At 30.6% G+C, this 12,237-nt stretch overlaps 1 long non-coding RNA gene across 1 annotated transcript; it reads right to left on the reverse strand.

Annotated features, from left to right (window-relative positions):
* Positions 1–3,495: 3,495 nt before the first annotated feature.
* LOC120146400 lies at positions 3,496–4,096 on the reverse strand. The gene is made up of 3 exons (XR_005518217.1): positions 3,985–4,096; positions 3,762–3,870; positions 3,496–3,582 (listed from the first exon to the last, which is right to left on the reverse strand). It is a non-coding gene; the product is annotated as an uncharacterized LOC120146400 (long non-coding RNA).
* Between the last annotated feature and the right edge of the window lie 8,141 nt (positions 4,097–12,237).

Here is a 12,237-nt window from a genome sequence, read left to right on the forward strand (position 1 = left end):
TTTGGCAAACAAAAGAAAGTCAATTTTGCAAAGATTGGCAAGACACCCAAGGCAGAAAGGTTAGAATTGATTCATACTGATGTATGGGGACCATCCCCAGTTCCATATCTTGCAGGCTCACTATATTATGTCACCTTCATCGATGATTCAACAAGGAAGGTGTGGGTTTATTTTCTGAAGAAGAAATCAGAGTCTTTGATACCTTCAGAAAATGGAAGGCCATGGTGGAAAATGAGGCTGGTTTGAAAGTCAAGCGGTTGAGGTCTGACAATGGAGGAGAGTACAGAGACAGTAGATTCAGAGATTTCTGCGCAAACAATGGGATCAAGATGGAGACAACAGTTCCCAAGACACCGTAACATAATGGTGTAGCAGTGCGCATGAACAGAACTCTGAATGAACGTGCCAGAAGTATGAGGATACATGCTGGCTTTCCCAAATTTCTATGGGCTGAAGCAATCAACACTGCAGCTTACTTGATCAACCGTGGGCCCTCAGTTCCTTTGGATGGCAGAATACCAGAGGAAGTTTGGAGCAAGAAAGAAATAAGCCTTTCACACTTAAGAGTGTTTGGTTGTATTTCTTATGTACACATAAACTCTGCTGAAAGAAGTACACTTGATGCCAAGTCCAACAAATGCGTCTTTGTTGGTTACGATGGTGATGAGTTCGGTTACCGATTTTGGGACTACGAAAATCGAAAGATCATCAGAAGCAGAGACATCATTTTCAATGAAAATGTGATGTACAAAGATAGGTCAACTGCAGAATCAAGTAATACCAAAGCTGAAACAAAGGAATTTGCTGAGTTCGAGGAGATTTCTGGAAATGATGTTCAGATCAGTCCTGAAGCAGTTCAAGAGGAAGAACTAGGCACACCAGAACTGAGACGCTCCTCCAGAATTCCTAAACCAACCCAACGGTATTCGCCTTCTTTGCACTACTTGTTGCTGACTGACAATGGTGAACCAGAGTGCTATGATGAAGCGATGCAGGTGGATGATTCAATCAAGTGGGAGTCTTCCATGAAAGATGAGATGGACTCGCTTATGTCAAATCAGACGTGGGAATTATCTGAATTACCACCAGGCAAGAGAGCGCTCCATAACAAGTGGATTTACAGGATCAAAGAAGAGCACGATGGGAGCAAACGCTACAAAGCAAGATTGGTAGTCAAAGGTTTTCAGCAAAAAGAAGGTATTGACTACAATGAAATTTTCTCTCCAGTCGTGAAACTGACTACAATCAGACTGGTGTTGAAAATTGTAGCTGTAGAAAATTTACATCTTGAGCAGTTAGATGTAAAGACAACTTTCCTTCATGGTGATTTGGAGGAAGAAATCTATATGAGGCAGCCAGAAGGTTTCATAGAGGCAGGCAAGAAAAACCTGGTATGCAGGTTGAAGAAGAGCTTGTATGGTTTAAAACAAGCTCCCAGACAGTGGTACAAGAAGTTCGATAGCTTCATGGGTAGCAGTGGTTTTACCAGATGCCAAGCAGATCATTGTTGCTACATCAAGAGGTTCGACAATAGCTTCATTATTTTATTGTTGTACGTTGATGACATGCTCGTTGCAGGTTCAGACATGCAAGAGATTATAAACTTGAAGCAAAAATTGTCGAAGCAGTTTTCTATGAAGGATCTGGGTGCTGCAAAACAGATTCTTGGGATGAGGATCAAGAGAGACACAAAGTCGGGGACTTTGATGTTATCACAGGCTGAGTACATTAACAAAGTACTCTCCAGGTTCAACATGCAAGATGCTAAACCAGTAAGTACACCTTTAGGTGTTCATTTCAGACTCTCCAAAGACCAATCACCAAAGACGGAGGAAGAACGTGCACACATGGTGAAGGTGTCGTATGCCTCAGCAATTGGAAGTCTGATGTATGCCATGGTTTGTACCAGACCAGATATTGCTCATGCAGTGGGAGTTGTTAGCAGGTACATGAATAATCCGGGCAAGGTACACTGGGAAGCAGTCAAATGGATCTTCAGATATCTGCGGGGTACCACAGACAAAGCACTTTGTTTCAAAGGTGGAGATACAATACTGACAGGCTATGTAGATGCTGACTTAGCCGGAAATGTTGACATCAGAAGGAGCACTACAGGGTATGTCTATACTCTAGGAGGAACTGCAGTGAGTTGGGTTTCTCAACTACAGAAGATAGTTGCTCTCTCCACAACTGAAGCAGAATATGTCGCTGTTACGGAAGCCATCAAGGAGATGGTGTGGCTCCAAAATTTCTTGGAAGAGTTAGGCAAGAAACAAGAAAACAATGTTTTGTACTGCGACTGTCAAAGTGCTATTCATCTAGCAAAGAATCCGTCTTTTCATTCCAGGACGAAGCACATACAATTGAGATATCATTTTATCCGGTCCCTTCTGGAAGATGGGATTTTGAAACTTGAAAAGATCAATGGAGCTCAAAATCCGGCAGATATGTTGACAAAGACGGTGACCACGGACAAACTGAAGTTGTGTTCAGCTTCAGTTGGCATGCTAGAATAACAAGACCAGAAATGCTGCTGCATCGATCGAGGTGTGAAGACAGATTAAAATCATTCTTCAAGTAGGAGATTGTTGAAAATTATAAAGGCACATGGGCTGCTAATTCATTAGCAGCCGACTGCCTTGAAAAAAAATGGGAAAGTGCATTTTTTAGTCCTTTGCACTTTAGGGTATTTATATAATTAGTCCCTAAGTTTCAACTATAAATACCCTAGCTCATTTAGCTTCAAAATCATCCCAAAAATCATTTCTTTCTCCCAATACTAGAGAGCTTTCTTGTGAGTAGTGAGTGTTTTGTAAACACCTGTAAAATTTCTCTCTTAGTAAAAGATTTGCAGCAGTCCGGAGACGTAAGCAAAATTGGCTGAACTCCGTTATCAATTTCGGGTATTATTTTTCCGCTTTTATTTCACATTCTCACTAATCTGGTTATAGGGAAATTACTTGTACTCGATTTATTTCCTAACAAAACTTTCACATCCAATGCAACATCATCTTTATCTTCATGTTAGTTAACTCATCAGAAGTTAAGTTTTCAATATTTTGTTGTTTTTCTTGTTCTCTCCTATGTACAAATAGTTCTAGTGCATCAAGTTCAGCTTCTATATTACCATATGATTTTTTTGGTTTAATATTTGAAGTGGAAGGAGTTGTCTCTTGCTTGTGATACTTAACAAATAGTTGAACATTACTTACTGAATTGGTTGTATATGTATCAATTATTTTACGAACAATAGAATTATCATTCAAATAGCTTATTGATGAATGTTGTGGAACCAAAGAGGTGTGAAACCTAAAGTATAGTGAAGATAGCGTTAAATTTAGATTAGCTTTGACATTGTTTGAAATTTTCTTCATCAATTTGAATAGTTGAATATTTTAGTCCAAAGATATAGTAAAAGATTTTCCTTTCACAATAAATTGTTGCTTAAAATGTTGCCACGATGAAGTGAAAAATGAGTAGTTTAACATGGGTGTAATTCATTACTATTTAGATCAAGCTGAGGCTCCTCCTCTTTGCTGTCTCTAAACCTTGATTCTCTGCCATGGCCACATTCAAAGTATTCTGCAAAAACATAATTCATATTTAGTCTCACACCCTCGAAAACGGGGTACTCCCATAACCAAAAAAAACTAATCATTAAAAACAACTCAACAAGACATAAAAAGCGCCCCAAATCTCAAATTTCCTTTTAATTTAAGTAGCGGAAATTCCGATGTTTAAAGGAAAATTAAGAAAATTACCTTCGGATCCAGAGCTAATGTCGTCTTCATCCTCAGTATCAGCGCTGTAATCGGAATCTCTGGGAGCGATGTTGAGCAATTTCCGCATGAAAACACGAGGCCAAAAGTGCTGTATGCAGAAGCAACCAAAACAGCAGATTTCAGCCCAACTTCACTGCAAGTCCTCTCTTAGATATCCCGTAATTGAAAAAATAAAAAGGCTCAGATAAAGAAATGAAAATACCTCGGGCTGGTGCTTTGAACTCTGCTTCATGGCTGTATATCCAAAAATAAGTAAAGAAATGGAGAAAAGGAAAGAAGAAGATGAAAGAAAAACAATAGAAGCCAAAAGCTTTTTAGAAAAAGAGAGGGAAAAGAATGGAAGCTGTAGGGAAAAGGTCAGCAGCTAACTACCTTTTGTGGGAAAAATAAAGGGCTGGGCGGCGTTGAAAACAAATAAGTACTCGATGATTGTTTCATAGATTTAAGGCTTCAAATAAGGGATTAAATTACATGGAAATGAATTTTAAATATTTAAAGATATTTTTATTTATAATAGATGCTTAATATTTTTAAAATATATTATATCATTAATAAAAAATTATAATATAACACGTGTTGTATTTATATATTTTTAAAAAATATAATTGTTTTTAATCTATTTTTCAAAATTAAAAACCTTTAAACCCTTTTTAAACATCCATTAATCTATCAATTATCATATTTTCATTGTTATTCTAAACTCTTGAATATCTAAAATTTAAATCTCTAATTTTATAAATTTAAAATGTCACATCAATGGTAGAGGGATTTCCCAGCAATCCAACCTGAGAGGATGGCTACATCCAAGGGAGGGATGGAAACAGCCGCCTGGAAGGGAGGAAATTAACGCCCCCTGATTAGTGTGAAAGGATTTTTTCAATTTGCAACGAGTGAGGAGAGGACAGTGAACGTAAGGGATTAAGATAAATATTTCAGGAAGAAAAAAAAACATAAATAAGTTATGCGATAGATAATATTTTTTTCAACACTTCTTATGGTGTGGATATTTAAAAGAGTAATATATATATATATAAGTTAGTACAAGAAAATATTTATTTAAAGATAACTCTTAATCATTTAATATTAAACGCTTACACTCTTGACATTTTTTATACTCGAACCTAAAAACTCAAAGAATAACAATAATTTTTTCTATATTTATTTTTTGTTTCTCAAATGTCGAATCATCACCAATATAATTACAGACCAATTCTTCATAATAATTCTTTGATTTTTTTCTGAACGTTAATGTTAAAATTGACAAAAATAAAATGTTGGTGGCATAAACGAGTATGATGGTATTTATAGTAGTTTACCCTAATTAATAAATGGAAATCTTTTGTTTCTGTCCTTCCGCAGGTTTACATTTATACATACAGTAGGTTGCAAACATTAAGGTAGCTCACTAATTTATGACATAATTTGTTGTCATAATTATAATAAAATTTAGATTATAATATTAATTTTTTAAATATATATAATATTTTTTAGTAAATAGGGATAAATGTATGGATAATATTTTTAAAAAAAGATGTAAATTATATTTTATAGTATATTGATATTTTTATAATAATATTAATTATTATGAATAATTACTATTCATAGATGTTTATTATGATTAGAATTCTTTGATGTACTTCAATAATAGTACTTGACATATTTTATAGTTAAAATTTTATTTGATAATATTTATTTGTATGTATATAAATATAAAATTTGGAGAAAGTATTGTACATTCTTTGCATTAAAAAATAATACAAATTTACCTCTTTATTCTCATCACTTTATTTATATTATTAATTTATTTTTTTTATTTCACAATAAAATTTTGGTTAAAATCAAGTTTCATCTCTCATCTGATTTGAGATGTCAGTATGATTGTGATGATAGTCGGGATAGAGTTAGAAATTTCAAATTATAGTATCATAATTTTTAATTACAATATCTAAATAAAATTAAATAAATTAATACATAACATTAATACTCGATAAATTAATGCAAAATTTAGCTAAACTAACGTAAGACTATTACAAAGCTATTAAAACAATAATTAAAAAAAGATATAAGTTCAACAATTCATCTTTTTCTTACAATTGTCTTTGAAGCTTTCTCATATTTTGAAATTATTGAACTATTTTTTTCCTGTTGATGCTAAAAAATATCTTTCTCAACATATATAACCAAAAGGAGGGGCAAATGCAGGCTTGGGTCTATGAACTTTTTAGAAATTCAAATACTGGCCTAAAGTTTCTAGAATCTTTTAATTTGGTCCCTTAAAATCCCAATAAATTAATAAAATTAAAAAAAAATGAGTGTGTGACATCACTACAAGAAATTTGTACTATTGTAACAAATCTAATTTTGTCAAAATTATTATTGTCACTATTAATAACTTTTTTGTGACAAAATAAATAATCATCACATTAAACTAAAAAAAGATATACAATTTTGACAAAACTAAAATCATCATAATAATTTATCACAATTAGTAAACATGTGTAATATATGGTGACAAAACAAACTTTGTTACCAATTTTTGTCACAAATATTTCCCTCCATATTTTGGCACCAAATTAAACTCTTATAGTGACAAGTTTTGTAACTAAAAAGTTTTAGTAAATATGACAGAAAAAATTGTCACAACAAATAATGAGATTTAAATATGTTGTGATAAATTTTATTTGTAATATATTTTAATTATATATACAAAATGTATAGCCACAAATGATTATTTCCAATTTTTGATGTAAAAACAAAATCATATAGTGACATATTTTGTTACTATATGCTATAATTATTGTTACTAAAAAAGGTTGTCACAAAAAATAATGAGATTCAAGTTTTTAGTGAAAATAATGTTTTTAGATATATTTTAATTATAGTGACAAATATATTGTCATAAACATTTCCTCCATATTAGTTTTATTATTATAAGATTTATAAAAAATATTAATTTCTTAATATAAAAATTATAAAAATAATATTTTTCATAGTAACTAATTGTAACAAATTTATTTATTCATAACAACATATTAAATTTAATCAAAATAAGAAATTATGTTAAATTTATTTAGTCACAATATTTTTTTTAAAAAATAACTAATTATGACAAATTTATATAGTCATAATAACAATTATTGGTAACTATTTGTAACAAATTTATTTAATCATAATAATATAGTAAATTTAGCCAAAAGAATAAATTATGTCAAGTTTATTTAGTCACAATATTTTATCAAAATAAATAATGATGAAAACATTGTTTAATCAAAATAACAATTAATAACAAATATTAATTTCTCAATATAAAAATTTATGAAAAATAATATTCTTTGTAACAAATTTATTTAGTCACAACAATATATTAAATTTAGTCAAAATAAAAATTATGTCAAATTTATTTCATCACAATATTTTCTCAAAATAAAAACTTTTGACAAATTTATTTAGACATAATAACAATTTATAACAAATAGTAATTTCTCAATATAAAAAATTAGGACAAATATATTCTTACATAATAATAGATTTTAACAAATATATTTAGTCACAATAACATATTAAAATTAGTCACAGTAAAAAATTATGTCAAAATTATTTAATCACAATATTTTCTCAAGATAAAAACTTTTGACAAATTTATTTAGTCATAATAAAAATTTATAACAAATGTTAATTTCTCAACATAAAAACTTATGAAAAATAATATTTTTTTCACAATAACGATTTGTTTCAAATTTATTTAGTCATAAAAATAATTATAAGAAATATTTAGTGACGAAATAAAAGTAGCGAGAACTTAAATTTTGTTGTAATATGTTTTTTGTCACGAAAACTTTTTTTGTTCAATGTTATAATTTAAGTTAATTGTGACAAAATTTACTGTTAGTGATAAAATAAATATTTTTTCAACAAATATTTTGTCTCTGTAAGTTTTATTTAGTGACGAAATAGAAACAGTGAGAAAATAATTTTTTTACAATATGTATTTTCATCACAAAAACCCTTTACATTTGATTGTAAAATATAAGTTAATTATGATAAAATACACTTCTCGTGACGAAATAGTTAATTGATAGTGATAAATGTTTTATCAGGATAAGTTAATTATAGTAACGAAATTTCATTGTTACAATAAATATTATAGAATGGTAACAAACACGATTTCGTCACAATATACTTTACATTACAATGTTGTTCTAACAAACATAGTAACAAATAAAATTGTTCAAAATAAATATATCTTGACAAATTTTGTTGAACAATAGAAATTATTCTTGTAGTGCATGTTGTATCGATACTGTAAGAACAATATCAGTATTGCTTACCCAAAAACCTTTTCTTATGTTCAAATTCTTATTTAATGTACTTTGAATTATTTTTGAAAACTTTAAATAAATTCAATCAAGTCCAAAAATTTTGCCCTTAAAATTGTTATATCAAAATAGGTTCAACAAAGAGCAAGAACTTCAATGGTAAAAAAATCAGAGGAATAAATTAAGGAACAAATTAGGTTTAACCAAGTCTATCATACTTTATGCATTCGAAAATTGATATCAATTGTTAGAGAAATATCATTTAAGTGAAAAAAACTTATGCATAAGCATTCAAATTAAGGTAAAAAATTCTTAAAAACATTTTAAAAAACACAACTTGGTGAAAAATCATTATGACGAACAAACACATTAAAACAATTAACAAAAAAATATTCATTATAACATATTTTCAACATACATGAGAAAATAAACAATATGTAAACATTTATGCTCAACATTCATGCATGCACAGAAACATAGAATATACAATCAAATTACAAAATCAAAAAGCTTTAAGGTTAGATATTACCCATCCTTTCTCCTTGTGTGACTAGAGAATTTGAAATTCTTTAACTTTATCACCATTGCTCCAACACACCTACAAGAGACATTCATTTTTATTTTGGTACCCAAATTTCTGTGGGTCCTAGAGGGTTAGTTCCAATGTCTTTAGTTCCCTTAGAAACTCATACTTGTCTAAATTTAAAATGTTTTCTTTTATTTATAGGACAAATATGTGGACTATGACCATGAATGACAATGTAATCATTTTTCATTTTTAAAATATATGATTTGTTTTGAGAGATGATTTATTTTTCTTTTGTTAAGCATTCAAGCTTAACTTTTAAATTGAAATTTTCTTTTTCTAAATATTCAATTTTGATATTTGAAAGCTCAAAATCATTTTTCAAAATTTCATTTTGTTTTTCAAAATCAAATTTTGCTTTCAAAACTAAATCATTTTCATTTTTAAATTAGAAATCAATTTCTTATATTTGGAATTCATGGTCTCAAATTCCAAATGCATTTCATCATAGGCTTTTTGTAACTTTTTAAATGGGTAAGAATTTAAATCACAAGATTTAGAAGTTATCATTAAATCTTCTTCGATGACCTTGAGACATAGGTTGACTACTTCATCTTCATCATTAGAGTTGTCTTCATCACTCCAAGAAACCACAAATGCCTTTTTTTTGCTTGATCTCTTCTTATTTAGGAGGGGAGACTCATACTTGATGTGTCACGTTCTTTGGCATTCAAAGAACACTATGGTACCTTTCTTCTTGCTTGATTTATGCTTCAGTTATTTTCCTTTGGAAGACATGAATCTCGTGAATCTTTAGAAGAGCTTAGCTATCTTTTCATCTTTATCCAACTCTTCATTTGAGTCTTGATTACTCTCATTGGTGGACTTGAAGGCGATTCCTACCTCATTTGTCTTGTTCTTCTCTTCTTCTTTTGGAGTCTTATCTCATGAGTAAGTAGAGAACCGATGAGCTCATCAAGAGTGAGTAACTCCAAATCCTTAGCTTTTTCGATGAAAGTGGCTTTTCCTTTCCAATACATTGACAAGAAAGAGAACATCTTTGTCACTAATTTTTCATTATGATAAACTTTCCCAAATCCTTTAAGCTCATTGATGATGGAATTAGAACGATCAAACATCATCTTTATGTCTTAATTGGGCTTCATCTTTAAATTCTCATAGTTGAGAGTGAGAATTCCAATCTTGAACTTATTCACTTGGCTTGTTCCTTTATAAGTCACCTTTAACTTATCTCAAATCTCCTTAGCATTAGAGCATGAAGATACTATATTATATTCATCCAGGCCAAGAGCACAAAAGAGAATGGGCATGGCTTTGAAATTGAGTTTAGAAAGCTTCTTACCTTCACTTGTCCATTTTGATCGATTCCTTGAAAGGGTGTGAGAACTGTCAACGATGGCATGCTAAACCGAAAGTTCGATGGCTTGGATGAACAACATCATCCTTTCCTTCAATAACAATAATTTGCTCCATTGAAGTATGGAGGTCTTGTGATGAAATGAGAGTCCTCAACGTAGTAAGAGATGGATGTGGAAGTTATCTTCTCGGTTGTGTCGAGAATTGATAGAGCTTCTTTAAGGATCTTTTTAAGAGGTTGTAAGACCTACAAATGAGTCAAGCTCTGATACTGATTGTTGCTCTTACGAACAACCTAAATATGCCAAGAGGGGTAAATTATCTTTTTTTTAAATGGGAAGGAGCAGAAATAATAAGGAAATTATACATAATGATTTATAGTGGTTCAACTTCCTTAATGAAATTTACATCCATTACCTTAGCTTCACACTAAGGATTTCTAACAAATTCACTAATTTTTTCTTTCTTTTTCTAGGATCAAGAGTAACATTTACAAATTCTCTATCTTTTTAACGGCTAAGATAGAACCACTCCCTTTTTACAAAGAATAAAAAAAAGTATAAACAATAAAACCTCTAAAAGGTAGCAGTAGACACCCATTTTTGTCCGGGATTTATTCTACATTTTTTATTATTTTATTATTATTTATATAGTTTTATTATATAAATATATTATTATGGTTTTTAAATATACATATTATGTTTCGAAAGCATATAATTTTGAAATATATATATATATATAATATTTTTTAAAAAATGTGTATAGTTTTTAATATATATATATATATATAGTTTTGGAATATATATATTATATCTTAAAAATATATCTATAGTTATTTTAATATTTATATTATATATTTTGAAAACATATATAGTTTTGAAATATGTATATATTATATATTTTAAAATATATATAGTTTTATTAAAAATATACAATATGTATTTTGAAGATATTAATTATTATTATTATTATTGTTATTTTCCTTTTATTTATTTTTAAAATTTTAACTTTCTGGCTCAATTTAAGTCCAATACAGTTTCAGTCCAAGTCAAGTTTGGTTCAAAGCAAAGGTCCAAGTCCAAGAAGTGGCATAAGTAAACCCAAACCTAATCCGCCTGACCCAGCAGATTAAGTTAGGTCTTAAAATAAGGGGCCCAACAGAGGAACAAGCATGCATAGATCATTCAGGAAGCCCAAGACGCTTGACCCAACGTCTTAAGGTTCTCATCTTAAGGCATGCATTGCACAAACAAGGACCATTGGATCGAAGGGCGAATGGATGGTTCAGATTGGATTCAAGTTAGGGTTTTAAAACCCTAAACACAAAAACCAACGCGGCACTAAACTAGGTCGTTAGATCAAATCAAGTGATCAACGACTAGGAAAGCTCCAGAACATTCCAGAAAGTATCCATGGGCCACAAATCGTTCGGTGATCGGTGCATGAAAACCACATGCTGACGAAAACATCACCAAACGCACTATGCGCACCAAATAGAAGCTTTTTCAGACAATTTCAAGTAACTTTGACAAGAAATGAACACCCAAGTCAACCTAAAATCCTGCCAAAAAAGTGAAAATAAACAACAATCAAATCGAAGCAAGGAATGGTAACATATCAAACCAAAATCAACATGATAGAAAGCATTCGAGATAAAAAAGGCAATATATCCCTGTTTCAACGAAGATCAAAGAAAAAAAGGATAATCCCTTGAATATAGGGATTTACAAATACCAGAATAAAGTGAATCATGTTCCCTAGAGCCTCCTATAAAGCCAACATGTGAAGAAGAGATGAGGAATCAACAAGCTTTAAAAAAACCATAAATCGAAGAGTGAGAGAAAAAAAGAGAACTTATATTTTTGTGAATGTAAACATCGTCGTGAAGTAAAAAAACATCGTGGAAAAGTGAACGACTGTCGAGAATGAATGCACAAAAATCGAGTTTGCTCAGTTCGATCTAGGCCAAGAAGGTATTTATATGTTGATTTTGTGGGAAGATCGGGGTTCATAGGGGTGAGACGAGCCTTTTAAGTAGTTTTAGGTTGCTTCGTCTATCGTGGGTGGTAGCTGGAGTGGCGACGTGACGATGGTTGCTTATCGGAGAAGGTGATCCGATGGAGAGGAAGGTTGAGAGCATTTTTGGAGTTTGGTTTTAGGATAATGGCATAAAATGAAATGAAAATAGTATTTTGGGGTGTTTAAATACTAGGGACCATTTTGTAAATATAAGAAT

The sequence above is a fragment of the Hibiscus syriacus genome, unplaced genomic scaffold (assembly GCF_006381635.1).
Source record: "Hibiscus syriacus cultivar Baekdansim isolate YM2019G1 unplaced genomic scaffold, ASM638163v2 tig00002511_pilon, whole genome shotgun sequence".
Classification (NCBI taxonomy): domain Eukaryota; kingdom Viridiplantae; phylum Streptophyta; class Magnoliopsida; order Malvales; family Malvaceae; genus Hibiscus; species Hibiscus syriacus.